General features: G+C 33.2%; 1 protein-coding gene and 3 long non-coding RNA genes across 4 annotated transcripts in view; 1 reads left to right on the top strand and 3 right to left on the bottom strand.

Annotated features, from left to right (window-relative positions):
• The window catches only part of LOC134263843 (uncharacterized), a 79337-nt gene that overhangs the window by 14563 nt on the left and 37344 nt on the right, over nt 1-27430 (top strand). The window lies entirely within an intron of this gene.
• LOC134263858 (uncharacterized) lies at nt 14-22817 on the bottom strand. Its single transcript, XR_009991366.1, has 3 exons — nt 22452-22817; nt 22225-22420; nt 14-287 (listed from the first exon to the last, which is right to left on the bottom strand). It is a non-coding gene; the product is annotated as an uncharacterized LOC134263858 (long non-coding RNA).
• On the bottom strand, nt 8461-11939 carry LOC134263822 (uncharacterized). The gene is made up of 3 exons (XR_009991361.1): nt 11844-11939; nt 11276-11354; nt 8461-8743 (listed from the first exon to the last, which is right to left on the bottom strand). It is a non-coding gene; the product is annotated as an uncharacterized LOC134263822 (long non-coding RNA).
• LOC134263815 (uncharacterized) lies at nt 24354-25476 on the bottom strand. The gene is made up of 3 exons (XR_009991359.1): nt 25414-25476; nt 25021-25093; nt 24354-24696 (listed from the first exon to the last, which is right to left on the bottom strand). It is a non-coding gene; the product is annotated as an uncharacterized LOC134263815 (long non-coding RNA).

Below are 27430 nucleotides of genomic sequence, written 5' to 3'. Positions count from 1 at the left end.
TTTTGGTTTTACTATCCCATGGCATTTATTTTCAAACATTTCTTGACCATCTCGATCATACATAATCATTATTGTCTCAGTGCCCTGTTAAAAATATGTCCCTAAATTATGAAACAACTTGTATGCATAAAATTTTAAACCGCACATCTAAGAAAGTTTATCTAGAGGTTTTCATTCTTTCTCTTGTATTAATTGCGTTGTATTCTCCTTAGATGCGGTTTTAGGACCATGCCAAACATTTTACTACTCTGCCATTGATTACAAATACAATGAAATAGTTCTGCCCCCTACATGCAAGATAAATTATTTTAACATGCAAGAAAAACATGTCAACATGCAAGGTAATTACATGTATGTCTACGTGCAAAATAATTAACGTATCGCCAAACTCCGCCCATCGCGCTATGGGAGATAACTCCTACGGTGCTCCGACATCATCAACATAGGGAGTAAATCAGTATAAGTCGACGCCGGTTGATTTGACCGAAGTTCCTGATGATTTGCTGCAAAATATTTGCCATTCGAACCCACTTTGAGACAAAACAAAGGGCAAATGCTTTTACAAAATCTTTCATACATTTCATTCACTTGAAATACCGTAAATCTGGAAATATTTGCTGTAGATAAATTTTTAGCAAATTTGCGAGTTCATTGCATTCGCAAAAATATTTTTCTTAAAAATAAATCACCAATAAGAAAATGTTAACAAAGTAGTGGTCATTCGCAAAATTTTGAAGCGTAAAAATTAATCAACAGCATTTTGACCCGAATTCGCAAAATAGAATCGACGTAAAAATTTCCTGATTTGCGGTATTCAAAAATGATTCCGTATTATCCCTTTCTCGGAAATTTATCGAAGCATGATAAAGTTCGAAATCCCTCATACTGTAATCATCTATGTCGACGAAGACAGAAGGACATTGTGACTGCAAATCTGGGTAAATGATAAATTACAACAACGACTTTGAATTCAATTTGTAATGTTATAATTTTATTAAATCAGCAATAATATACAAAACCATTCCGACATTGTCAACTAAGACATGCTTTTAGTTTCTATCTATAAGGAGGCGATCATTTGATTCTGAATATGATGTCTGGCTAATAAAGGAGTTGAGTCAGTTTGGAAATAAATGAACTTTCCACAACTGGAAGAAAATAAATAATATGCCCCCCTAACTCCCCCCCCCCCCCCAATAATCTTGGGTTGTCGACGTTGTCGACGGTGTTTCCCTTTTTTTTTGCTTGTTCGACTTTTTCAGTGAAGCGGAGAATAAATGAATAAATAATCTGCCATTGGAAATAAATAATTCGTCATGACAATAAATAATCTGACTCTGACTCGGAAAAAAAAAATTGCAAGCCCCTCTCCCCTTCCCGAATCAAATGGTCGTTCCATAAATCTCTCGGGCTCCGATAATATCGACTCTGAAAAAATCTTTCTTCTTTACTTTTAAGTTCTGGTGGAAAATGTGCACACTTTTTAGCAATAATAGATAGTAGTGCATGAAGATTTTGAATAATTTTGGTCAGATATATACCGGTATTATATAAATCTAATATACAAAGTTCGTGTTTTTCTGGACAACCCTCAAATAACAAAGTCGGACTAATTCGTTAAAGATATTGATTATAATTCCGGTAATGACAATGTATGTCTTTATATAAAAAAATAAAGTTATTAAATAAATTCAATATTTTGCCAATACGTGATGGTGTTCTTAATAATTAAATAATGCTGGTATTGAGGGGGGGGGTAATTTAAATTTAATTTTTAGCGATAAAATATAATCATTTTTAATGGGTAGATTAAATCGAATTTAATTTTTTCAAGTGAAAAATAAAAGTTCATAAACTTAATCCTGCATATGCAATAATAACTGGTAATAAAAACTGGTAACTTTCAGACACAAGTCAACAATATAAACACGATAAATGTGAAATTAGAAACTCAAAAATCGTAATGTTCGTTTTTAAAATGTGTATGTATTTTGACCATTACTTTGAGGGTACAATATGCACGAACGTACATGTAGAAGTGTTAGAGACTGATTAAGCATAATTATCTACCGGTATCATATGTAGATATTTACAGATATTCTATTATTCACAAGTTATTTTTATATTTTTAACTAGAGTAGAAGACAGTCTGTCAAATGAATCTCGATACTGTGTATACCATTTATACTGTGCATGAATTTATAAATACCAATTTTTTGCGTATCAAACTAAGAAAGTATACATTTATATAAACATGACAAACAAGTAAACGAGTTTTATTTTATTTTCTGACCAAAATATTTAGAAGTCCCAAAACGTGTAAACCCAAGTCCCGAAATCATGCGAAATGTGTTGACAGGTCTTGAAACGTCGGCGTCCCAAAGCATGGCAGTCCCGAAACATCCATAATTCTCTTTTGGGATACCTTTCATCGGTATTACACGTTCCCCAACTGAATATTTTTAAACCATAATAGACTAATTTGCTCAATTTGTTTATTGTCGACCATTCAACCCACTGAGAGTGTTTGTCGGAGCATATGGCGGAGCAAGTTTTTACTGAACGGGCAGAATAAACGAAATTATTTCATTGGTTGAAAATTTGTTATGATTGACAGCTGGCGATACGTTAATTACGTCGACATGCAAGTTTCAATTTTGTTTTTTGAGAATCTGATTTTTAATATGGTTGAAATCATAAGACCGTATCTGACATTAATATTGTAGATGCAAGATGCAATATAATTATGACAAGATGCGGTCAACTTATGTGAACATGTGATATAATTAAGTAGACATGCATGATATTTATGTCAACATGCAAGTTAATAAAGTAGACATGAGACTTATTTATGTGAACATGCAAGTAAATTATGTTAACATGAAAGATACCGATGTTAACATGCAAGATAATTATGTAGACATTGCAAGATATTTATGTTCACATGCAAGATAATAATGTTATTTCGTGACATTGGACTAAGACAATAACAGAAATACACTTGATCAGATTAACCCCAGTAAAAGGTTTAAGAAGTCTGAAAATACAGTCAATAAAAAGAAGACTTTATTTGTTTTGGCGTGCTTGTCATTGCCATTTAATAATAAATTAGATATAACACAATGTATGCGCCGATCATTATGATTATATGGCAGCATAGGTAAATGAATATAGATGATGAGCAAGAGAAATACCACCTTGATCCAAGGAGTCTGGAAAAAACAGTACCCCCCGGAGACAGCATTCTTTGCAAAATTATGCCTAACAAAGTCAATAGCCACACGCAACTGGAATATTGAAGGTCCGCAAAGCACATCAACATCGAAGGTCCGCAAAGCACATCAACAAGCTGGTGGATCCTATACTCAAGATTCGATCCATGCCATGACGCTGAAACGAGAAATTAAAAGAAAACGAAAAAAACAACCGGAAAAAGCCGTTATAATGAAAATGCATTAGAAAAAATGGCAGAGGTGCTAAAGGGGGATAAAATATAAAATTAAGGGAAGGGAGGGTGGGTTTTTAAAAAATCTTTGCGTCTGCTTCGTTCAATTTACAGATTCAAAAGGAATATTCTAGAAGACATGCGCAGACAAGAATTATCAAGAATTTTTTAAGCACCGAGCCCGATGATTTATGACGTTCAATGTTAAGAAACTAAGAGTTATCTATCTTTGCATGTAAAACATTAAGCTGCACGAAATAACCAGGTTTATCCATATTGGATAAACCCCATTATTTCGTGACATTGGACTAAGACAATAACAGAAAAACACTTGATCAGATTAACCCCAGTAAAAGGTTTAAGAAGTCTGAAAATACAGTCAATAAAAAGAAGACTTTATTTGTTTTGGCGTGCTTGTCATTGCCATTTAATAATAAATTAGATATAACACAATGTATGCGCCGATCATTATGATTATATGGCAGCATAGGTAAATGAATATGGATGATGAGCAAGAGAAATACCACCTTGATCCAAGGAGTCTGGAAAAAACAGTACCCCCCGGAGACAGCATTCTTTGCAAAATTATGCCTAACAAAGTCAATAGCCACACGCAACTGGAATATTGAAGGTCCGCAAAGCACATCAACATCGAAGGTCCGCAAAGCACATCAACAAGCTGGTGGATCCTATATTCAAGATTCGATCCATGCCATGACGCTGAAACGAGAAATTAAAAGAAAACGAAAAAAACAACCGGAAAAAACCGTTATAATGCAAATGCATTAGAAAAAATGGCAGAGGTGCTAAAGGGGGATAAAATATACAATTAAGGGGAGGGAGGGTGGGTTTTTAAAAAATCTTTGCGTCTGCTTCGTTCAATTTACAGATTCAAAAGGAATATTCTAGAAGACATGCGCAGACAAGAATTATCAAGAATTTTTTAAGCACCGAGCCCGATGATTTATGACGTTCAATGTTAAGAAACTAAGAGTTATCTATCTTTGCATGTAAAACATTAAGCTGCACGAAATAACCAGGTTTATCCATATTGGATAAACCCCATTATTTCGTGACATTGGACTAAGACAATAACAGAAATACACTTGATCAGATTAACCCCAGTAAAAGGTTTAAGAAGTCTGAAAATACAGTCAATAAAAAGAAGACTTTATTTGTTTTGGCGTGCTTGTCATTGCCATTTAATAATAAATTAGATATAACACTATGTATGCGCCGATCATTATGATTATATGGCAGCATAGGTAAATGAATATAGATGATGAGCAAGAGAAATACCACCTTGATCCAAGGAGTCTGGAAAAAACAGTACCCCCCGGAGACAGCATTCTTTGCAAAATTATGCCAAATGGGTCAAGGGACAAAGTCACGTGACCCATCCGCCACAAACTAAAATTGGGGCGGCAATTTTGCGGCCCATAGTAACAACAGCACAAATCGTGCACAAATTAGGTACAAATCGCACCAAAATATATGTATTAAACCAAATGGGTCAAGGGACATAGTCGCATGACCCATCCGTCTCAAACTAAAATTGGGGCGGCGATTTTGCCGCCCAAATCAACAATAAAAGCACAAATCGTGCACACATTAGGTACAAATTGCACCAAATAACCAAATTGGTAAGTGAAAGGCACAAATTGCGCCTTAAGATTGAAATTTTAAAATAAATGCAAATTGCATTGAAAATGACTAATGTGCAACTCGCACACAATGGGGCTCATGACAAGCATCGCAGAAATGTTCACAAAACAAAATTACACAATTGATATAATTTCTCAAAGTACAAATAAAAATTCTGTTTCCCAAATCTGAAAATTGAACTCCATTATCTCCCTTGCAATGCGTCCTAATATGTGGATAACTGATTGATGCACCACGACCCTTAAACTTACTTACCAGTTACCACAAATGTAGCACATGCACTATTAATCCTATGTCTACACTTCTGTCATTCTGCATTTGCAAGGCAATTTATCAATTATTTTGAGGCAAAATATGGTGACCATATATGTAATAAAAGTTTGTGGGAATACTCAGTAAATGTCAAAGCAATATTTGAATTGCAGCGTTGTGTCATAATATAAAACAATATATAAACAGAAGGTAAATTTACGACAATGGTCTTATGTAAGATTTGTAGGCTGCTGACTGTAGGGTTTTATCAATTTATCGATACGTATCAATATACAAGAAACATATCGTATCGAAAATTAAATTCCAATACGTATCGGACAGGCATTTTTTTTTTCTAATTCTGTTAAAAAGATGGGAACTTCAATCACCAAAGATCATATTTCACTTTTTTGAATTAAATCTGTTCAATAATCATTCAACTTTTTAAGGCAATAACACAGTTTTTAGAATTATTACTAAAGCATAGACAATTTTTATTTAAAATGTTGATTTTACAGTCATTAAATGTCTTGATTTGATAGTCATTAAAAGTTTTAATTTGAGGTGTAAGTTGTAATGACAATGAAACACTTAATTTTTTTTGAAATTCATACGTTAAATGATTTATAAGCCTTTTATGATTGACTTTTTATAGAATCCAATATATCGCATATATCTTAAGAAAAAAAAAATTATTGTATCGTATCGTATCTAAATTTTTTGCTCAATACATAGCCCTGGCGCCCGACTGCCACCTTCCCATCTGCGTAATATTTTCCTCTGAAAACACTTTTGTATACAAGTGGATTGCAACCCCAATGTGAAAAATCAGTGCGTCTTAACTTCAGTTGACTGAATATTTAAAAACTGCAAAGCTTTGTTTAAAGTTTATTCAATGTATAACGACCATATTTTGTACCTAAGAAATGAATAGTCCGATATTTTAAATCATGGTAGCAAAATATTTTGATTAATTAATTATTGTTCAACACCAAATCGGCAATATTTTAGTCATAATTTGAAGATGTTGTAAAACAAAAATGTTCCAACAAGGAATTTACATGTTGATTACTAACCAGTTAATTGCACTTTGATTTTAATATTCAAGTCTATGGACAGCGCATATGTTTTTGTAAGATATTTTAAGAAGTAGTGTGAATTTCAAACTAATCCAAGTATTATCTCTTGGGGAAAATATGCGTTTGTTTCTTTATTAAAATATGATATAAAATGAACTTTATACCGAAGAAATTTAGATAAATTAATTTTTTTTTTTAATCAAGGCCAGATAACTCTTAGAAACTTTCAATGTGCAAAATGACCGTCTCTGTACATGTTATTAGTCTTGCGAATTTTGGTTCATTTCACTTTTATCTTTATCTAAAATCGTCGAAAATTCCTTCATTATACATTGAATACCTTAAGATGGACGGAAACTGATATTGGGATAAGGGTTTTGAGTTTAAATGTGAAAATTGAGACGCCCTTTTAATATTTGTACATAATACAGCGAAAATCTGCAAAGATTGAAACAATCATATTGTAATATTTTTCAACATGCAAACATGTCCCCAAACCAGTTTGGCCAGTCTAAAATGTTGTAACAAAAACTTGAATGGTATCACAAGAGACATTTATATGCTTGATACCCAAAGCCACTATTTTACTCACTCTTTAATAGTAATGCAAAGAAAGCTCATGTAAAAGCAGGCTTAAATAAAGCCGCTTCAAAATCATGTAAAAGCAAACTTAAATAAAGCCACTTCAAAATCATGTAAAAGCCGACTTAAATAAAGCAGCTTCAAAATCATGTAAAAGCAGACTTAAATAAAGCCGCTTCAAAATCAGAACACAAATATGTCAAAACACTGAGTGTTATCCAACATAGGTAATATATGCTATAAAATTAATCATATGATCAAAAGGAGGGGACCAGATCTGCTGAAATGATACCTGTTGCCTGAAATTGAAAAAAAAAGACTTTTGCTTTCTGTATTTTGAGATACACCGGTTTGAAGGAGACTGGCTACAGCTAGCTCCTGAATAGCTCTGCAAAACTGAATAGGTACATGTACATGGAGGGAAAAGGTTCTGTAATGAAACCTGGTCCACAGAAACCGAGAAATAGCATCTGGAATTTATTTATTATTATTATTTTTATAATATACATTGTATATGTTGAACTTTTAAATGTACATTAAACTTAAAAAGTCTGCATAACTAACATCCCGACTAATGCCATAATTCTTTTGTTTTTAGATGATTTGTGATTAAATTGCTGTAAACCAAAGAAAAAATTGTCAATATGATGTTTTTTTTTTTTAAATTCAATTTAAAATTTCAGCCCAGATCATAATCCTTAATGCAATAGATACAAATTCTAGGAAGGCGATATCCCTTTATTACTCCTCAGGCCAGTCAACAGGTCAATGTGGGCAACACCAATGTTTACTGCTAAACACCACACCGTAACCATTGAACTATCTAAATAAAATTGAAGTGCATTAATTATATAGATTATAGATGCCATACACGACTAGGAAATGGTGTGACATGTCCTACAATTAAAATTCCCAAGAAATATAATTAATATTAATTACACATCAATAAGTCTAGATAACTTATTTTTATTTATTTATTTAATTATTTTGGGAGTCGTTTAGAAAAAAAAATTGTTAAACGTTTAATTATTCGATTAATTCAATTTTTTAAAAATAAATTCTATGTACATGTATATTTAAAGAAATTGAATGTTTATGTACATGTAATGGGACGAATTTTTTTTTTTTTTTTAACAAACCCCGATATTTTCTTTGAAAATTATATAAAAATGGCATTACTAGATCACCGTAGAAAACATAACAAACGTGGGAAATCCCAAATTATTACTATGTGAAGGTGACCAGTGGATAGATGGATAGTTTACAGACTATTATGCAGGGTCTTGGTTTTTGAAAGCAAGTTTGTAATTCTGGTTTAAACCACGACGGATACACGTGTATTATATTTAGGTAAATTCCCAAATGTGCAGAAATATAGCTATTCCACCTAAAAATTAAAAAGAAAACATTGTTAATATAATGATTATAAATGGGTCCTAAAGTGCAGAACTTAGTTATAAATAGAAAGAATTTCATTGGTTATCCTTCCCATTGTTATTGAAATTACTTCTAATAACCTCTACCTAAAGTGGAAGTTGGCTCCAAAGGGCAGTAACTCAATCTCATTATTGAAGGAGTAAGTCTTATAATGAAAGATAACTCTTACTTCATACCTTCTATAGTCTTTTTCTCAAATAGTAAATAATCTTCAGCTCTGATCTCTCTCAGTTAACTGAAACTCACTGTCATTCTTCCAATCTATATCATCCCAGTACACAACCTAAAATATCGTTTGTTTAGAGAATTATAATCCTGTTCTTATCAGCTCTTTACTTTATGAAACAAGTATACAATGTAAAATATAATTCATAGATCTTATTAACAATAAGTAAGTGATAAAATAAATATAAAATTTATAAGTATGGCTGATACAGTTATAAATATTATAACTTATATATATCTTACATAAATTTCAAATGAACATTTAGGCAATACACTTTACCATGCTTTACACCAAAATCATTAATATAAACAATGTAAGAACATTTTAAAACGGGTGCTTAGTCATTGCGCCCCAAAACCTGAACGCCCCATGCATGAACGCCCTAAAATTTTTTACCTTCGCCAAGTACAAATATGAGCGCCCCAAATCTTAATCACACGCGCCCCAAACGTATTTCTCCAGCGCCCCAAATTAGCATTTCGGGCGCCCCAAGGCTTAAATTAAGTAGTAAATAACCAAACTGTTGTCTTTGATGCATGTTTTATTACAATTTAATAGACTAAAAAATATATTATAATTCACAAGCTTCCCGTATTATATATTTATCGGTTGTTTATCACCAGTGCTTCTAGTTTTATGATGTATAATAATGAACGCCCCAAGAATTGTAAAGTAGCATTATATGAAGATAAATGTAAACGTACTAAACACATGGAATTCATATTTATATTTGCATTCCCGAACCGTAATTTATTTTGATATTTTAAAATTTTTTGATTTATTTGGTGCTAATAATGATCTTACAATGAGGAAATACACTGTACGAATAGATTAAACTTAAACACCGATGTGTATTTCTGCAGTAACTATGTAATAATAACCAGAAAAGTTTTTAGACTAGCTGTCATATTCATTGTAGAAAGATGTGGTCTTATAGCTTATATGTCCTGTAAATTGGTTAATTAATCTATTCAAGATACCAAGTACCAACTTTTTTAAAATCGTCTAAGTAGTTTGCAATTTTTTTAATAAGAGTCACGAAATTTATTTAGAATCTGTCAGTAGTAAATATACAATAAAAATTATAAGAATAAAAAAAATTAAACATCATTTAACCTACCCAAAGTCATCCATCTATTAATTTTGTTGTTGTTAAGTTTAATGATGTAGATTAGATTCAAAATCGCAGTATATCCTTAGTATAGTGCACGTGCCGCGCGTTTTCGTTGCTTCTTGTGTACCTGATTATATAATGCTACATAATATTACACACCTGTCACTAGATCAGTGGGATTTGTAGTCTGTGTATACACAGTAATCATAATTTCAGACACCCAATTCAACAAACATACACCGTAATTCTGGTCCTTCGACGACTTATACTGGTCATCTTTTCCTGTGAATTATATATTGAACATGCACAGACGGATCATGCGTGTAAATTAAAATGATAACATCTAGAAATTAATAACAAAAATAAATACATAAACGCATTTTAAGCACTTATCTGCATTTTCACAAAGGAAAAAAATACTGTACGTCATAGACTTCATGACACAGATTTGGTCAAGCAACTATCACAATTTGTAAGACTTTATTGTTTTATTCCCCCCCCCCAATATTATCATGCTTTATCGCCAAATTAATTCAAATTTCTTGATATAGCCGGCATTTGATAAAATAGGGGGGGGGGGGTGTCTCCTTTTGTTTGGACTTACGGTCGTGCTCTGACTTTAATACAAATAACTGCACTCTTATCTTTAATTACGCGATTAAAAATTGATAATTTAAAAAAATATTTCATCAGATTTCTTTGAAGAACAAAAAGTAAACAATTTAATATTTAGACGAGCACCTGCATGTGTATCTGTGACCAAATTATTTGGGGCGCTTGAAATTTTAATTTAGGGCGTTCCTGAAATACGTTTGGTGCGCTCTTAATTAATATTTGGGGTGCTCATATTTGTACTTGGGCGTCGGTAAAATTTTTTTGAGGCGATCATGCGTGGGGCGTTCAGGTTTTGGGACGATATGACAGTGACCCTTTAAAACATGCACAAGATAGACATAAACATATTACCGTTAATAATAAGACAGTGATGAATGCGACTGATGTATATTCAAATTGTTGAATAAAATGGTGAAATAGTAAATTGAAAGAAAATGAAATCTTGTGACTTTCTACACCTTGAAAAGAATTCAATAATATCCATTTTTACAATTCTAATAAATTATTTTACATTCAATCTTTTCAGTCTTTGAAATTTTTTGACTTTTTTGACCATTCCTAGTATTTTTGATAATAAAGCAAAGACTTTACTTTAATAAATGAGTAATATGCTTCTTTCCTTTAATTTTGAATTGACTTCTAAAAGTTCCTTTTTTTAAGTCATCTATGTATATGTACTTCAGTCTTCTATCTTTTTTTGTGTGTTATATTGTGCATTGTGTGTAAACATTTTATTATCATCATAATTTCTAACTAAAAGTAAAAGACAAAGACAGTGAACGACAGAAAATAAAAAAATTAAATAAAAATATGATACATATAAAAGCAGTTAATGCTTTCTTGATAAAATATGTATTTACCTTCTATGGAAATTTCAGTCACTTTGTCACTCTGTAAATTTCTCACTGTGTCACTGCTATGTCTGTAATTTGTAAACTTCTAAAATTAGAAAAAAATATTTATAGTAACTTTAATTCAGAAGTTCATTGTCCAATTGCCTCCTTTACATCCATATGTATGTAAAAATACATGTTCTTTTGATTAGTCGAAAAAGAAATAGACTATATCAAGGCAGGTAATTCGATTTACAGAAACATTCTGTGTTGACCAATCTTCCTATTCTTTAAAAAATACGTGGGAAAATGTGCAATGCTACAGAAAATATTTTACAGTTCAATAAAGATTAATAGCATTAAAATATTCATTTAAAATGTTTACACCTGTGATATTTCTTCATGATGCCAAGGAATCAAAGAAAATACCAACGCAGCGACCTTCTCGTGCAAATATACTTTACTTGTTCTTCATCGATTTAAAATAAATGAACTGGTTTTATCATCTTTTTGACAAAGCACAAACTATATCCAAACACAAAAATACCTTACACATCACTGTCATCAACAACAAAGTCCATTAAATACTACTTACCACGATTTAACTATAGGATCCAATATCCTTCCACAAATCGCATGCAGTAATGGCTACCCAGTGCTTCCGGTTGTTACTATTTTAAGATCAAAATGGCGTCAACTGGAATAGCTAAGAAATACACAACTCACTCGATATTGGTTTTGGCAAATGGCAATGGTGGAAAAAGGGGTCATATTTTGTCAGAAAACATGCATAGGGTTCCCCTTGATAACAAGTATGACGTCATTTGAATCTCGCATTGTATGGAAATTCGTAAAAATTAAAAATATGATAATTTATAAAAGGATTTAGGTCAAATTGAACTGTACCTCGATTATGTTGAGCTGGAATAGCAGGTAACAGGGAAACTAAGGAAGTTACAGTGACTCTGAGTCAGGTGCCTGCTCGACAATGGCGACATCATGTTCAAGACGTGGCGGTGCATGAGTTGCTACAGCTAGGCCTACTCTATGTTTTAGGTCTGGATACGGAACTTCTTGTGATTTCTCTGGAATAAGGTCTCCTGGCCTTCGAAGCTCTTGATATACGTAACATATTTACTTGTATTAGACAATAAATCAGCAGATGATGATCGATTAATTCTTTTAAAAAATCTTTGCGTCTGCTTCGTTCAATTTACAGATTCGAAAGGAATATTCTAGAAGACATGCGCATACAAGAATTATCAAGAATTTTTTAAGCACCGAGCCCGATGATTTATGACGTTCAATGTTAAGAAACTAAGAGTTATCTATCTTTGCATGTAAAACATTAATGTAGCAGGAGCAGCAATTGAAAACAAGATGTTTCACTGACTGTGGTGATGTTTATTACAGTTGCATAAATACCAAATGCATCATCATAAAGCAGATTCTGCAAAATAATATAAAATACATTTACTCAAGTTGATATCACATATAACAGCAGAATCTATTGTCATCATAAATCAAATAATTACTATATATTTAATTAGATTATAAAATATTAAATATTGACACATATCAATGAGTTATACCTCTTGACTTTAAATATACAAATGATATTTCTCTTATTCACTTCATAATAGTGGATATAATGACTATTTACAATTAATTAATATACTTGCTCTATGTACATATAGCAACATACCAGACTATGGGTATGAATCCCTCTCTAATACATGATTGTGTGTATGGCTTATGGATTATCAATATCTACAATTTATAAATAACATCCATACACTATATATTATATTCTTTGTGTCATAAAATACATTTATTACAAAGTTTAAAATCAACTAGTTTATCAGCTTTTGACAAACTTATATAATTTAATAAATTCTCTCATATGCCTCTTTCATTCAGTAATTAATAGGAAAGTATTAATATGAAATAGGAATGTCAAAAAGTCAACTTACTGTCAGTGGTCTTAAAGATTTCTCCAAAAATACAAAAACACAACTATACACATTGACTGCTCCTGGGCTAGTAATTAGCTGGACACACTGGACAAAGGGGGTCAAAGGTTTTGGCGGGAAATTATTGACCAATGGCTATTTTTACTTATGTATTTATTCAAGGTTAAAAGTTAAGTTTTAAGTTTAGGGCTCTAGAGATTTCTAGACTTTAATTATAGAAAGTTGTTACAAATTAATGTTTATATAAAACATATTTATTTTAAATCAAGTTTATTATTGAAAGTTATTTTATAACTTTCAATGGCATCTGAAAGAAAAATACAATAAATTAAAATCAATATAAAATCAATACTATCACACACTTCCCCTCCTTTTAAATGACGTCCTCGTCATCTCATCTCTATAGAAGTGCGAATGAATAATCTGAAAGTTAAAAATAAAATCAAAGTGAATTATCAGTCATAAAAAATCATTTCTGCAACAGGATTTCAAGGAAAGTAGAGGACAGCTGCTTCTGGTCTACACCGGAGAGATGGTTATCTGAAACAAGAGATTTTAAATAATTACATTTTAATATCCAATCTGGATCTTTAGCAGGTTGTACGGACATAGAGTATTCTCCTGTCTTCATCCAAGCTGGTTTAGTCCTCGCTCTTACTGGTCTTGTTGGCTTTTCAGGTTCTTTGGGCAAATCTGCTGTCTGGATACCTGCAGCTTGATTTTCAGTTTCAGTTTCTTCTTGAGTGGCAGCTTCTACATTTTCATCATCAGCTTCTTGTTGTTCTTCAACAACTTTAGCTTCTTCGACTGCTTTTTCAACATGTGAATCCTCATCTTGCAGAGAAAGACTTTCAGTCTCTGGCTCACAATTCTGGGAAGCATCAGATGTGTTGCTCTTATCTTCAAGAGTGAGAGCGTCCTCTCCCGCATCTGTGTCTTCATGTGTTGGTTCAGTCCAGCCAGCTGGGATCTGACCGTCGTCAGTCTGATCTGTACCAACACTTAAAGGAGTACTGTTTCCTTCAACATGGTTTGGTGGACGTGGACCGGTCCATATAACTTCTTCGTCACTGCTGTCACTGTCGCTTTCATCTTTTGTATCCGGTGTGTTTTTCTTCGTCTTTATTGGTAATCTCTTTCTGGGTCTAGGAGTAGGTCTTATAACTCTTGGTTCTGTTGGTTGGAAATCCAAATTTCCAATAGGTAAGAGAAGGTTTCTGTGTACTGTTCTCTGTCTGTCAGAACCTTCTTCTTTTACGACATAAACTGGAATAGCGGAATTTGGTTGATCTATAATACTGTATGGTGTTGATTCCCACTTGTCAGCTAGTTTATGCTTTCCATCAAAGCTTGTTATCTTTACCAAAACTCTGTCACCTTTTTCTAGAATAGCTGATCTAACTTTCAAATCATAGTTCCGCTTCTGTCTTTCTTGAGCTTTTTGGTTTGCTGCTGTGGCTAATTGGTAAGCTTCTTTTAATCTGGACTTTAATGATTCAACATATTTTGGAATTGGCATTTCTGAAGAAGATGTTGGTATGTTAAAAGCAATATCAATTGGAAGTCTTGGTTGTCTGCCAAACATTAAGAAAAATGGTGAATGTTGAGTTGATTCTTGCTTCATGCAGTTGTAGGCATGAACTAATGGTCCAATGTGGGATTTCCAATCTTTCTTCTGATCAATGTTCAAAGTCCCTAACATTTGAAGAAGTGTCCTGTTGAACCTTTCACAGAGTCCATTACCCATCGGGTGGTAAGGTGTAGTTCTGGACTTCTGGATGTTCATGATATTACATAGTTCTTCAATCACTTTTCCTTCAAACTGGGCTCCTTGATCACTATGGATTTTCTGCGGAATTCCATAATGAACAATGAACTGGTTAAATAATACATCTGCGGTGGTCTTAGCAGTTTGGTTCTTAGTGGGGATTGCTTGGGCATACTTGGTGAAGTGATCTGTCATTACTAGAATGTTTTGAAAATTGCCCTTGGAAGATTCTAAAGTCAAATAATCTATACACAGTAGCTCAAGGGGTTGGGAAGTTGTAATATTTATCAAGGGAGCTTTCTCTGTTTGAGCTTTTCGTAGAACGCATCTGTTGCATGACTTGATGTAACGTTCGATGTCCCTAGTCATTCCATGCCAGTAGAATCTATCTTGAATAATGGCTGTTGTTTTCTCTCTACCAGGATGTCCCATATCTTTGTGTAAAAATTTGAAAACTGCTTTCCTACAAGAGAGTGGTAAAACAAGTTGATGTCTCATGGATTCACCATTTCTTGTTTTTCTGAAAAGAATTCCATCATTAATATAAAATTTATCAAAATTTCTGAGCATAGCTAAATGAAATGGAATGTTGCTGCTGGGGAGGTTCTCTTTTCTGGGAGGTATTCCTGTTTTGACCTGAGAAAACCAAAAACGAATATTTTGGTCTTTACACTGTTCTCTTTTGATGTTGAAATCTGAAAAGTTTGAAAGATCTGAATGAATTAATTTGTCAGTAATATCTGGTGAAATAGACAAACATTCAATAAATGGAACATTGGCATGATGAACATTACAAATACTTTTAATTGTTTCAACAGAAATCTGTTCTCTGTCACGAACATCTGAAATTTCAGGCAATCGTGATAGTCCATCGGCATCTGCGTTGCTTTTACCAGGGCGGTAAAAAATATTAAAGTCATAGGTGGCTAAAGAAGCAATCCATCGCTGAGAAGTAGCATCCAACTTTGCAGTAGATAAGACGTATGTCAATAGGTTGTTGTCAGTTATTACATCAAATGTTGTTCCATACAAGTAATCTGAAAATTTTTCTGAAATTGACCATTTAAGAGCTAAAAATTCAAGTTTGTGAATAGGATAATTTTTTTCAGATTTAGAAAGACCTCTGCTTGCGTAAGCAATGACTCGTTTCTGTCCGTTCTGCAGCTGGTACAACACGGCGCCTAATCCTTTCTGGGATGCATCTGTGTGGATCTCAAATGGTTGACCATATATGGGAAAACCTAAAATTGCAAAGTGAATTAAACAATTTTTTAATTTCTGAAAAGAAATGTCTTGTTCTTGTTCCCAGTGCCAGTTTGGTGGTGATGTCTTTGTAGCTTTGGAATTTCTCCTTATCTTCTTTGAGGAATCTGGAATTAAATTAGTGAGAGGTTTAGCTATCTTTGAAAAATCTTTAATAAATTTTCTATAATACCCAACAAAGCCTAAAAATTGTCGAACTTGATCTGAATTAATAGGTGTTGGCCAGTCTTTAACTTTCTGGATCTTTTCTGGGTCAGGTTCAATTCCATTTTCTGAGACGATATGTCCTACATACTTGACCTTTTTCTTGCAGAATTCACATTTCTTAGGAGATAATTTCAAGTTAATCTGTCTTAACCTCTGAAATATCTGTTCTAGTCTTTCAAGATGCTCTTCAAATGTGTTGGAAAAAATAATGATGTCATCCAGATAGATGTAGCAAATCTTGAGATGTAATCCGTCAAATTCTTCCTCCATGAGTCTTTGGTAAGTTGCCGGAGCATTGCATAGACCAAATGGCATCCGGTTAAACTCGTAAAAGCCAAGGGGACCAACGGTGAACGCTGTCCGCTCCTTGTGTTTCTCAAAGACCTCTATCTGGTGATAGCCACTCTTCATATCTAGTATTGTGAAGAACTTGTTATTAGAGAGAGCTTCTAAGATTTCATCAGTCCTTGGTAAGGCATAGGAATCCTTTTTAGTTCTGTTATTTAGTTCTCTGTAGTCAATGCACATTCTTAGAGTCTTATCTTTCTTTCTACACAGTACAACATTACTTGACCAAGGTGATTTTGATTTCTTATTAAGTCCTGCATCAATCAGACCTTGAAGATGGTTTTTGACTTCCATGTACATATTTGGTGGAATTTTTCTGGATTTTTGTTTGAAAGGTGTTTCGTCGATTAGTTCTATTTTATGTTGAACTAGTGTCGTATGTCCGATGTCTGTGTCTGATGATGAAAATACATCTTGATACTTCTGGAGAAGATCAGTTAGGACTTTTCTCTCTGATATTGTTGAGCTCTCATCTATGTGAAGTAACTTAAAGTTGTCATTAGAGTTGTCTCCCTTAGATTGTGTGATCTCTTCTATATTGACAGGATGTAATTCACACAATATGGCCTTTGGAGATATGGTGACTGTTCTTGTTGTAACATTGTCAATTTGTACGGGAATCAGTCTGTCACATGGGTATTGGTAGTTAACTACAGATGGTACAATGTCTAAGTCCACAGGAATTCTAGACCTTGGTGTTGCTTGTAAAAGTGCACAAGTTGCATGATAAGGTACTGCTTTGTCAACATAACCTTGTAATGTGACCGAAGAATTTGGTTTAATAGTGACACTGTTCTTGTGTACCGATTTCACAACGCCGAGTCTGTTACTGTTCCTCTGTAATTCCTTTTCTCGGAGTAGCAATGATCTTAAAGTTAGGTACCATGGTAAATGTAAGTCTGTTTCTTGCAAGCATCTACTACCAAATGTTTCCTGCAAATCATTAAGTACATGCTGCAAAATATTTGTACCGAGAAGAATAGGAACTTCTTTATTGTAGTTATTCTCTGGGACGACTAGAAGTAGGCATGGGCATGGCTGTTCAAGCGAAGGTATGCCAAGGGAAGTAATGCTCACTTCTATGTATCCTGAATAAGGTAAACATTTACCATCTGCACACTCCACATTAAGAATATTTGTGACTGGATGTAATTCTAGGTGACTTAAGTTGTTCCTATAGAAAGAGTCACATACTGTAGATACAGTAGAACCAGTATCTAATAACGCTTTACATTCAATTTCCTCTACATTGATGTTCACTTCTGTTGCTTCTCCTATTAGTGCTAATGTCTTGTTTATAGGGCGACTGAAATGGTTTAGGCCTAGTGTTTGCCCTCTAACACCGGCCTGCCATTGTTTAAATCAGTTCTTTGTAGATTCACTCGGCATCCAAAGGCTAAATGTCCTGATTGTCCACACCTTCTGCATATAGGCTCATCATGATAAGATGATTGTCTACCCATTCCTCTCATACCTATTCTGTTTGGATAAGATGATCTGACTCTTGATCTACCTCTGCTGAACCAGGTTGATGGTGGTTGATCAGTTCTTTTTTGATAGAATTGATGGGTATCCTCTTGTGGAATTTTCTTATTTTCTAATGCGTCGACTTTTGTAGATAATTTCCTAATCATCGCTTTTAATTCGGATATTTCGCTGGAAGATGTTGAGTCGGGTGATTTCGCTGTGATATTCATGTTTGGTTTCTTCTTGTCTGTAGGATGTTCTTTCTCAATAAGTCTGATCTCTTTTCTGAGTTCATCAAATGTTTCACATTTATCATACAGATAACCCAAAATGTCTTTGGAGTCTTGTCGTAATCCTGACCAGAATTTGGTTTTCAACATGTCATCAACATCTTGATGGTGAACTTTTCCTTTGTCGACTGCTCTACTCAAAAGTTCCTCAAGACGACATCCCCATATTGTGGTGTTTTCATCTGGTTTCTGAGTCGCACTGTAAAACTGAGTCAACAATGATTCACCTTTCTCCACAGTTCCATGGATGCTCTCCATTTTCTCCAAGACTTGGCTTAGTGTTGCATCTGGACCCAATCTCATAGGAATTTGACTCGCTTGACCTCTTAATGACCTTCTAATAGCTTGAAGGACCGCACTCTCAGGGTATCCTTCACGTGAAAGACATTCAACCTCGTACTTCCATACTTCGTATGGCACATCACTCGATCTGCTTGGATCTCCGGAGAATGTCGATAACTTTGGAATGTGAGTCGCCATTGAAGATTGAAATGATGGTGGTTTAAGGTCCTTGTAACTTGTTGGAGTAATGGGTGCCGTAAATGTTGGTAAATAGAAAGGAGATGGACTGGGTATCTCTTTCTTCACAGTCTTATGCTGTTCAACAAAAGTTTTAAAAGCTTCATTTGTAAAGACTTTGTACTCATGATCTTGAAGGTACTTAATAATTTTCTCTTTTTCTGCTGTTGACAATTCACCAGCTGTTGTCTGTGGAATATTTTCTTCAACATTTTCTTGAATATCTTCTTCAACATTTTCTTGAAATTCAAGAACTTCATCACCTGTCTTTTTGTCAGACATTGTACAAATTCAAAATGTTTCACACAATGATTATATACAAGCAAATGATAATGTTGTGTAAACAACACTGCAAAAAAATAATTCAAGCAAGCAAGCTCAAGCACGCTGCGCAATAAATGCAATGCATAAATGCTATAGCGCAAGCTGGCGCAAAGCAATGCAAAAAAATAAAACAATTGTTTGAAACGTATGAAGAAAGCGCTCGATTAAGTATGAAAGAAAACGCACGAAAATAATTCAAAGAAAACGCACGATGTAATTCCTGAAAATAAAAAATTCTATTTATCTAAACTTTGTAATTTGTACCCTTGATTAAATAATACCTTATAGTTTAATACTCACACTTTATATGGTGCCTATTTACTCTCAGTATTTAATATTTTCAAATTTTAATTTTACCTATTTAAGACATGGTTATCTAACTTTAGTGAGAAGGGAAAAGGGCAAAGGACAATGGACAATGTATCCTGACAACCACTTACCAACTTACCACAAACAAACTCTAATTTCAAAATGTCACATTCACTGAATGGGTCAGTTGTAAAATGTCAGAATGTAAACAACAGGAAAGGGAATAAGTATTAAGCAGATCCAGTAAATAAAGAAATATTCTCACTCCATCCACACCAGAACTCTGTCAATAATATGTACTGTCAAAGCTGTTACAATTATGAATTACATTTTGTAAACAACTCAAAATTCAAATGTGTCAATTTACCTCTGAGAATTCAAAATATAAACTTCAGCAACAAGTTTGGTACCAGAATAGGAAAATCAAAACATTGTAGTTGCAGTTGTAGGCCTATATACTTAAATTTACCTCAAGGTTTATGAATCAAGAAAAAATTTCAAAATGTAAACACTACAGCAAACACTGAAAGTGAAACAGCTGATCAACAAGCTGTGAATGTAAACAAACAGTATTTGAAACACTGAAGTACTCAATAAAGTCAAAAATTACAAATAAATTACATGACTTACATTACACAAGCAATATTCAAATAAGATATAACAAAATTATCAAATAATTCACGCTTTTATCAGTCTAGAAGTCTTGAAATTCACAAGTCCACGTGTGGAAAACAAGTTCAGGCTCAAACCGGATATGGAATTACACAGGTAATGTTAAAGTCTGGATGAACGGAAAGGAAATTTCCGGAAAGTTTTAGCACAAATCTGGACGCACGGAAAATAATTTTCCGGATTGTTTGTAACACAGGTATTTACACAGGTACAGTTTCTGCTGAACAAAACTCAGTCAGGTGTGACACAGGTGAGTTACCTTGGGTGTTGATTGTCTGTGGCAAAACACAACAGCTGTTCAAATGCAGAGTGAAGGCTTGGATCCACCACTGACTGTAACATCTATGAGGGGCTGGAGGTGGCTCCTGTAGGTGGTGCCATCAACATCAGGGCCCCACGTTGGGCGCCAAATTTTGTAGCAGGAGCAGCGCTAGCAATTGAAAACAAGATGTTTCACTGACTGTGATGATGTTTATTACAGTTGCATAAATACCAAATGCATCATCATAAAGCAGATTCTGCAAGATAATATAAAATACATTTACTCAAGTTGATATCACATATAACAGCAGAATCTATTGTCATCATAAAATCAAATAATTACTATATATTTAATTAGATTATAAAATATTAAATATTGACACATATCAATGAGTTATATCTCTTGACTTTAAATATACAAATGATATTTCTCTTATTCACTTCATAATAGTGGATATAATGACTATTTACAATTATATACTTGCTTTATGTACATATAGCAACATACCAGACTATGGGTATGAATCCCTCTCTAATACATGATTGTGTGTATGGCTTATGGATTATCAATATCTACAATTTATAAATAACATCCATACACTATATATTATATTCTTTGTGTCATAAAATACATTTATTACAAAGTTTAAAATCAACTAGTTTATCAGCTTTTGACAAACTTATATAATTTAATAAATTCTCTCATATGCCTCTTTCATTCAGTAATTAATAGGAAAGTATTAATATGAAATAGGAATGTCAAAAAGTCAACTTACTGTCAGTGGTCTTAAAGATTTCTCCAAAAATACAAAAACACAACTATACACATTGACTGCTCCTGGGCTAGTAATTAGCTGGACACACTGGACAAAGGGGGTCAAAGGTTTTGGCGGGAAATTATTGACCAATGGCTATTTTTACTTATGTATTTATTCAAGGTTAAAAGTTAAGTTTTAAGTTTAGGGCTCTAGAGATTTCTAGACTTTAATTATAGAAAGTTGTTACAAGTTTATTTACATGTTTAATGTTTATATAAAACATATTTATTTTAAATCAAGTTTATTATTGGAAGTTATTTTATAACTTTCAATGGCATCTGAAAGAAAAATACAATAAATTAAAATCAATATAAAATCAATACTATCACATTAAGCTGCACGAAATAACCAGGTTTATCCATATTGGATAAACCCCATTAACATGCGACTTATTTATGTCAACATGCAAGTTATATTTTTACATACAAGATATTTATGTCAACACGCAAGATAATATGTTGCATATCAAATTACATATCTTGCATGTCGCATGTTGACATAATTATCTTGCAGGTTGACATAAAGAAGTCGCATGTCTACATAATTTTGTTGCATCCTGCATCTAAAATGTCAGATACTGCCATTAGTAAGTAAATTTACCCATATTTGAATTACATTTTCTTATAAGATTGATAACTTGCATGCCGTCATTATTAACTTGCTGTTGACATAAATATGTTGCATGTCTACATAATTATGTTAATTGTATGTTTAAATAATTTATCTTGCATGTAGGGGCAGAAATATGCCACCGTACGTTTCATATTTCCGATGCAGATTTAAGGCATATTCAGCTAATACAGTTATCAGAACGTGAAGCTAGGGTCGTGCGATTTTGGAAGTCTGACAGGGAGAAGGACGTATCGAAAAACACATCTTTGAAGTTATACACACAAGAACATGGATTGTCGCTTTTTTTAACCCGATTAAGTAACAAAATTTAAAAAGTCCTCCTAGGTTTGCACCACCGGAAAAAAGAAAGACAAAAAAGGGAACACCTGGATTAAGACAGTGAATGGTGAATTGTGAAACCTTCACCTGACTTAGGAAGAAGAAGAGACCATGGCCAAGAAGAGAGCTGTAAAAAGAAGCCTTGAATTTAATTGACCATGCTCCACTACGAGCAAAAAGGAGAGATACTTAGGTTAAGTAAAAGAAGGGCTGAAAACATGAAAATTACATTCAACAATCTTGTATTTAGAAATAATCATGAAAATATCAAATAAATGGACTTTTGCGAGAAGCACTTACTTCTACACTTGACAGTTACATGTAGCTTGGACATTTAAACATGTCTCATGTGCTGTGGTACATAATTGATAATAGATAAGAAGACTTTTCTAATGGTCATAGATATGATGTTCGCAGTACAGTTAAGGCAACATTTTCTATAAAAAGTCACAGAATCCGATACATATAATGTTAAACAGTTTTATTTTTTAGCAAGACACTCTAATTAAAACAGCTTTTTGTGATCTTGAAGAGTGTGTCCATCGCTTTTCACATCAGTATTTTTTGACATCATGTGAATCCCACAGTCACGTGGGCTCCGATTTTAGGTCAAAAAATGAAATGTCAAATTTAACCCAAAAGTGCAAGGGCAAGACAAACAAAAAATTAACTGCACAATGTTTTATGTTGCCTCTATGTATCTATACTTTCTCAAAAGTGATGCTCATTCAGTTAGTTTTCCACTATAATTAAGTTATTCAGCTAAAACAGACAGTAATGTATGAAAAATAGGATATTTTCCTAATTTCATCACGAATTATAAATTAACTAAAGGATTACAAAGTAATGAGCATCACTTTTTGAAAACTATACAATAAAATAAATAATTTAAAATAAAAACCTACTTTTTAGATTGTCGCCTTGCCCTTGCACTTTTTGATTAAAAAATGAAATCTTGGAAGAGTCAATCTAATTATAGTTTTCAAACGCATCACTGACCCAGCATGGGAGATAACTCTGGAGTACTTGATATAGTTTGTTTATCTCGTAAATTTAAAATAAATATACTTGCGGGCAGGACTTGACTTTTTTTTTTTACTAAATCAAACGGTATGCATAAAAATCTTTGACATTTCTTTCTTTTCTGTGTATTCGTTCTCCATACGTTGTATACATTTAATGTCTTTCAAACCTCCCGCATTTCCTCAACGATGTGTATATACACAAATAGGCATAAATATTGCCGATATATTTATGTAGAACACAAATGGTTAATTAAAATATAGCTTTTATTAATAATTAATTAGATATCTATTCCCCTCTCTCACTACTGTACGCATAGGCCTAGGGACCGGGGAGGGGGGCTTAGCCTCCCTACTTATTTGCAAATTATATACATAATGTAGGCATTGGAATTTGCCTTTTTCTTTTGGCTTAGCCCCCCCCCCCCCCCAACCCCCTTTCATTTTGCTTCCGACTCCTATGGTACACACACTTGTGTTTATATTATTTCTTTCTGCATACGAGGTCATGTTCTACGATCGCTTTCAATCAGACCGCTTACTGTTCATTAAGGAATATAAACTAAGTTATAAGTTTAAGGTACTAATTAGAAAGAAATGGGGTATACACCTGTATTTGTTAAGGGGACAGCTATTTTATTTTGAGGTTGAGGGACTGGCAGATTTTAAAAATAAATACTTGCAGATCAGTGATCTCCCCCTCCCACGAATCAGAGTTTTTTTTTTTACATTTTTAAAAAAAAATTTTTTGCATGTAGTATTTTTAATGAAGAGGAAAATAAATAATATGTCCTTCATCTTATTGATTGGAAATAAATATTAATCTGTCCTTCATTGACATGAAAATGAAAAAAAAATCTGACTCGGAAAAACTCGCCTGCCCCCCCCCCCCCCTCCCTTCCTTCCCTCAGAACAAATGGTGGTCCCCTATCCTATTTTGAATCAATTAGGGGGATCTCTAGTCTCCTGTTTTTGGTAATATTATTGAAAGATAAATGAACACAATGCACATGCTGGAAATAAGATCTTGATGATCACTGGTACCCTCCACACAAAATAGTAAGAAAGTTAAGATTTTCATATCTTAATGGCCTTTTCAACACCTGTACAGTAAATATATGAAAAAGTCAAATTATTATTCAACTAGAAAATTTATTTAATAAACATTTCTTTTCAAATCCAGTGACAGACTGTAGGAATGCTGGGCAGGTGCAGATTACTTCCATCACCTCATGTTCTTGTGGATAAAATGAATTCTGAAAATAGGAGAAAATCAGGAAATACCATTATTGAAAGTAATTTGTGTTTAAAAAAGGAAATAAAAAAAATGCATGGAAACATTTAACATAGAATTTACATACATGTGTAACGTGAAGCGGTCACCCATCCAATGGTTAAACAGGCTCTCCGTTGCTTAACTTGCCTGAAATAGAGATAGACTCTACCGCATCACTAGGAAAGCTAGCTCACTAGCAATGCATTATAATTTCCATATATACTGTCCGCTACACATGTTTTCAATTCTTCTGTTAGTTTTATTATCAAAACTTTGTATGGTTTATAGCTTATATTGAGCATACCATTTTCCTTAAATGATGGATTAACTTGCTGCCTGAATGAATCCATTTGTCCAACATCTGGGAATAGCTAGGCCTACAACACAATATATATGCAGTTATATGCTATGAGATTACTATATACATTGTAGGATGAAATGGCATTACATTTGACAAAACAAATTATGCTACATTGTATATTGTAGTGAATTTATGTTATTGATATATATGAAAAAAATGTGTTACAAAACTTCTCTGGGAAAGTGAAACCTCTGACATTTACAATAGTTATTGATAGAATATTTTCTATAAAAAAAATTTAAGTTTCTTCTTTACCAAAATGAAAAAAAAAACAATATGTAATTTAAAAGCACATGCAAACTTTGAAAATGTGAAATGCTTTAGAAGTATACATACCCTGTGGAGAAATGATGCATTTTTTTTTTTATTCACTCTTTAAGCCTGAAACTCTGGACATCTACAATGATAAAAGTATTATATAAATATTTTTAATGTACATAAATCTAAACAAAAAATGATTTTTTTTTCATTAATTTAGAAATTCTAGAAAATTGCAACCATAGATCTGAAGTGGGGCTTTTATGTTTTCAACACAATGTTACGGATATTTTTTTTAAAATCATTGTGTAGCATATTTGTATGTCAAAATACATCATTGTTTGTTTAGGCCTAGTCACTAGTGAATCATTGACTGCAACAGTGAAAACACCTCATTCAATTTAGTTTAAATTTGTGTTACTGATGATCTCCATTATTACACATATTGTCTCAAAGAAAATGAGCTAATTGACAGGAACTCAGTACATATTTAGTGCAATAAATTTTTTAATAATTCTAAAAAGTGTGAAACTTAGTAGGGGGAGGGGGGGGGGGGGGTTGTTACGCACAGGGCACTGCATAATTACAGTTTTTCACTGACTGTACCAATACATTTAAGGATATCCGATCCTCAGCCAGGAAGGATAACCCCAAAAATTCATATTAAATTTGAAATGCATCAAAATGTAGCTTGAAAATGAAATTTTTTTCATGCAACAATTTTCTTTATATTAATCTTAATAAGATTCAAGGTTTCTGGAAGTCTTAGAGAAGGTCTTATAAAAGTTGACATTTGTACCCTACAAAAAGAAAAAAGTTAATATAGTTTTAGAGAAATAAGATTCTCTTGAATCCAACCTTAGATACCAATGATTATTAGCATGATATAAAATGAGAAGTGATTTGTGGTGTCTTGCAATGATAGCAAAAGCCTTTTACACTATGTATTATACAATACATGACGGAAACAGAAGACAAAAAATACCAAATAAGTATAAAAATCATGACAATTTCTCTGAATGCCTGGATACCTATCGTTTTTTAACCTAAAATATATTTGTTGATCAATTTGCAATTAGAAAATGCACAGCTGATATTCCTATTCGCTTTTTCTGCAAAAATATTGGAGATTTGACGATATTCCTATATAATATGATTAACTTTAATCTTTAACTTAGAAGAAATACTGTGGATAAATTTACATGACTCTGTGGATTCTAAGATACTTTTATGAGTATTTTTGATTACTTAACTGCTTATTTTATAAACCTGAGGATCGGACTACCTTAAATGAACATGAACACACTCGGGTTTTTTTTATGTTAACAAAAGCATGTCTACATATTGCAGATCTACACATGTACCTACATGTATGCGTACATACCTGGCCTGGAATAATTTCAGTGCAGTGATTGATCTACGGAGCTAGAGCTGGTGCAAATCGTCTCAGTTTTCTGCTATTTTCCGAAATAATGTCCTCATATTCTTGTAAAATGGAGAAGCAATGCCTTGTCTCTTATTTTATCCCTATTTTCTTTAAGGATTGTGTGGTCATTGCATTTAAATCCACTGCAAATCTCAGCTGATGTCGCCACGTTTTTAGATGTAAACAACATTCCGTGTCACCGAGTGCAAGCGCTTGGCTGAAGCCGAATGCAGACAAACGACACATTAAAAAGAGAATTATTTTAAAGACATGCTATTTCATAAACGAGAAAATCACTAATTATTTTCTATTTAAACATGAAGATATTGTTGTTTATTAGGCCTATAAATTGTTGCCAGTATTGGTAAATAGTTATTTTGAGCACCATTTCCTTATATGGATCAATCAGGGCGGAGCAACTGTCATGACGTCAGACCTCATTATGACTTCATTACCATATTTTTTTCATGTGTTGCCTTAACTGTACTGCGTTAGGGACACTTTCATGTAAAGGCTGGGAGTTGAGAATAGGGTGATTGTCGTTATTTTTACACATATATATTTATTATTGGAATAAACCGTTATTTTTGTTGAATTAAATGGTGAGCTTAATATTTATATCGTAAAAGAGCTTCCATACATTGTCCTATAGCTAGTGTAAAAGTAAGC

This window comes from Saccostrea cucullata, unplaced genomic scaffold (genome assembly GCF_032062105.1).
Source record: "Saccostrea cucullata isolate Sc308-1 unplaced genomic scaffold, CSIRO_AGI_Scuc_v1 ctg4952, whole genome shotgun sequence".
Classification (NCBI taxonomy): Eukaryota; Metazoa; Mollusca; class Bivalvia; order Ostreida; family Ostreidae; genus Saccostrea; species Saccostrea cuccullata.
This window is presented reverse-complemented; position numbering and strand designations above follow the sequence as displayed.